Here is a 4,130-nt window from a genome sequence, read left to right on the forward strand (position 1 = left end):
GTTTTTTTTTTTTTTTGTTGCTGACGTCATCGCTAACGTCAGCAAACCCAGGCTAGAGCACGGGCTCATTTTGCCTGCGGGCTGGCCTGGTTTCATGGGACCCACACCTTGCCCTAGCAAGTTTGGCCCGCTGCCTCGCCTGGGCTCGTGCCCTGTCCTACCCCGGCTTGGGGCAACCGGTGGAAGCACTCTAAGAACAAGGGTGTCTCTTTGTTTTTGTGCCTATCTTGCACCCCAAAACAGTGTACGCTGTTTGGACAAATGGGTGTCTTTGAAAATTTAGATTTTTTTTTTTCAGAAAAAGAAAGTCTATAAATACCACCACCTCCATCAACAAGTTAATGCGTGTATATTTCAATCAGTCACTTCACTTCCTGAGGGAATTTAGTTCTTAAATGGCTTCTGCATTTGCAACTATTGCTCTTCTTCTCTCCCTTAACCTTGTGTTTTTCACTACAGTGAGTTCCGATCATCATGTTCCTAATTGTCCACCAACACCACCAAAAACCCCCAAACACCCTCCCCCCTCAACCCCAAAACCAAAACACCCTCCCCAAACCCCAAAACATCCTCCTCCCTGCCCCCCAACCCCAACCTCAACCCTAACACAATCTCTTCTAACCCCAATCCCAACGCCGGAACAACCTCCTACAACCCCGACCTCGACTCAGACCCCGACCCCAAGCCCAAGCCCAAGCCCTCCTAAAGCCTCTTGCCCTAAGGACACGCTTACGCTTGGGGTATGTGGCGATTTGTTGAATGACTCGGTGCACCTTGTTGTGTGGGGACCCCACCAAAGACCCCTTGCTGTAGCCTCATTACGGGTCTTGTTGATGTTGATGTTGCTATGTGCCTTTGCACTGCCATTAAAGCCAACGTTTTGGGCATCAATCTTAATGTGCCAGTCTCCTTAAACTTGCTTTCGAATTACTGTGGTAAGTCTGTCCCAACAGGCTTCCAATCCGCCCAGGGGTGCCATGACCTTCTCATCTAGTGCTGCCCTACCGAAGCTTTGTTGGAATGAAAAACAGGCCACTAATCTTTTGCTTTAGTCTGTAACACATTATGCATGTTTCCTTCGAAATGTAGCTGAGATCTAGAGTGTTCTCTCTTAGGAATGTTCATACGATTCCTTCCAAAAAAAAAAAAAATTATGCATGTTTCACTCTTGAGCATATTGGTGGTTTTTATTATTGATATAGACAATGAAAATTAAATAATGCGCCTATCATGATTATTAGTTATATGTATCTCATCATTTCGACAACCGAAATTGGAAAAAAAAAAAAAAAAAAAAAAAAAAAAAAAAAAAGGTGTTAATATCTTGCTTGAATTCATGGTCTAAATTCACATATGACAACATGATACACCATTAGGCAAGATAAGCCTCACAAGATAGTAAATTCATCCTTAAATGTGTGATTTTAGTTAACATGGAAGGATGGTATGATTAAATAGCTATAATTACTGAGTTTATTTCTTTGGGAAACCAAATATGAACCACACGTGCAACATCATTCATTTTGGATAGAGTTCTTGCTTCTACCATGCATTTTGTAAAACTACACAGCTTAATTAAATTAATCTGGCCGGTTTAATCCAATAACATCAAACATGCAATATCAATGAGGACAGTATGACAGTTTCTAATTAAGCGCAGACAAAGCCTTGTGGCACCTTTACCGTACATGCATTAACAAGCAAACTAAGAGCAACATGCACTTCGAGCTTGACAATTCCCAGGACATTGGCCTTAATAGCAGTGCACAGACACAATGCAGCTTCAAGATCTGCAAGACCCTTTTAGTCCCAATAACCTCGGTCACCAACCCTAACCAGCTGCCACAAATACCAAACCTAAGGGTATCTTTGGGGCATTTTGTTAAATTTACTGTGTAATGTCCTTGTTGTAACTCTCGGATAAAATCAGCTCGAGTGCTTTCTGTCCGAGAAAACCAGCTCGAGCGTGTTTTGTTAGACTTTTGTCTGCGGTTGCTTTTAGGAAGCCAAGTTGCTTCTAATATTTTGTAAGGCTAAATATTTGTTTTAGGCTGTATATATTATCAGCTTTTACTCAAGTTGGTTAAGTGTTTGTGTGTGTGCAAATAGTGTGAAGCACATGCACAACTCTATATATGTATAAAAGAGAGGAAAACGTCTCCACTAAGTTTTCATCCATCAGAAAAATATCGGAGAACCAAGTCTTAGTTTAGACCTCTGAGTTCATCTTTTCCTTGTTATTTTCTTCTCTTCTTTTATCATTGCATAAAATCCAACATGGTATCAGAGCTTAGTTCAAGATTTATTTTGCTAGGTGTATGTGTTAGAAAAGAGAGGGACAAAATCCCCACTAGCCATGACAGTTCAAGCAGAAATAGTGTCATTGAAAAAGCTATGAAGAAGGGCAGCAAGAAAGGAGCCAATAAGCTTCATCTTCTGCAAACACCTTGAATAAGAGAAGCTAAAATAAGGCATTGAAGAAGAGAAGAACTCTCTCATGTTAGATTTTTTTTTTTCCCAATCAATTGGGTAGTTGGTATTACTAGCATCTTTTCCATTTGCGGATCACATTTTAGTTTAACAGGTTTAGTCTCACGTCTGCTCCACCAGCAAAAACATCCGAAAAAAATATTCGAAGCCCTGTGGTTGAATATTTGTTTCTTTGCTAATATGCTCTATCTCTCTCTCTCTAGCTAGGTATCATCAGGGATGTCCCTGAGATTTTGAGGGCCTTGTGCGAAACTTAAATTGGGGCCTCACATAATCTAATACAAAAATGCTATAAATAAAAATTTGCCATAACTTAATGTCATAAACAATTTTTTTATAACTAAAAGTCAATTTTTTTTAGAGCTCCTATTTGAGATTGAGTCAATTCCTCGATTTTTCTTTTTCTGAGTCGTTTTGTATATCCAGAAATGTATTTTCTAGTACGTGGCATGTTTAGATTACAAAGAAAAATTCCAAAACCCTATAACCTGGAAGAGAACCCCAGCAAGAAATAGATAAATATTTCTACAAACTATATTCTCATATAACCAATCATCAACATGATAATAATTTAATAAAATAAGCCATGTAATATATAGAATAGATTGAAATTTAGATACCTGAATTTGAATTGAAATTTAGATACCTGAATTATCTGGAGAGAATAGTAATTACCTTTGGTGTCCCATATGGATTCCAAAATAAAATCGAAAGTCGTAGGTGCAAATTTTGTTAATCGAAATTAGTGTTTTGTGCTTTGATTTCATAACCACGTGTGTTCATGTTTAACCATTGTTTATGAGAATCATGCCTATGTGTACCCTTTAGAGTAACTCCAGCGGTTGCCTTTGCCAAGGCAGAGGGGACCCAAGCCCCGTTTTGGCATTCTAGCAGGCCTAAGCTGCCCAGGCAGCAGCTGGGTCCCAGCAAACCGGACCAACCCAAAGGCAAGAACTGCATGGGCTGTTGCCTGGGTTTGTTGACGTCAGCAAGAAAAAAATTTTAAAAAAATCTATAAAAAAAAATTAAAATGTCAAAATTCTTTTTAATAAATACTTAGTCATATTCTTCACTTCCCACACCAAAACTCTATACAAATTCCTCTCCTCATATCTCATGTGAATAGTGGTTGTCATGGCAATGGTGGTGAAATTGGTACTTAGGTGACGAGGGGTAAATTAAATGACACAAACAAAAACCAGAACATACTTCACACACTTTAGACCTTGACCAATACACTTATGACTAGTCAACTGCTAGTCATGACCAATCACAATCAAGAATACACACCAAGCATGCTACAATGTAAACCCTAGAGAAATACTAGTGACAACCTAGGCACTCAGAAGGACCCGTCAATCTAGGCATCCCCTGTGCTAGCAACAACTATGGTGGAAGTGTGTGAAAACATTTATAATCAAGCAAACACCAAACAGCAGATAATGATGACTAGTCAACTACCAGGACACAAACCCAGAATTCATACGATGACTAGTCAATCACCAAGAACACAAACCCAGAAAAATTACAGATATGCAAACCAGATTTTGTTCACCCAGAAACCCACCATTGGGAAAAACTGGGGGTCATCAACCGACCAGGCAATCCACTAAGTAGAAAAAGATTCTTACAAAGGAATA

At 39.3% G+C, this 4,130-nt stretch overlaps 1 pseudogene; it reads left to right on the forward strand.

Annotated features, from left to right (window-relative positions):
* Positions 1-394: 394 nt before the first annotated feature.
* LOC110751067 (putative lipid-binding protein AIR1) lies at positions 395-1,054 on the forward strand (annotated as a pseudogene).
* The last annotated feature ends 3,076 nt before the right edge of the window (positions 1,055-4,130 follow it).

This window comes from Prunus avium, chromosome 2, assembly GCF_965620075.1.
Source record: "Prunus avium chromosome 2, drPruAviu1.hap1.1, whole genome shotgun sequence".
Taxonomy (NCBI): domain Eukaryota; kingdom Viridiplantae; phylum Streptophyta; class Magnoliopsida; order Rosales; family Rosaceae; genus Prunus; species Prunus avium.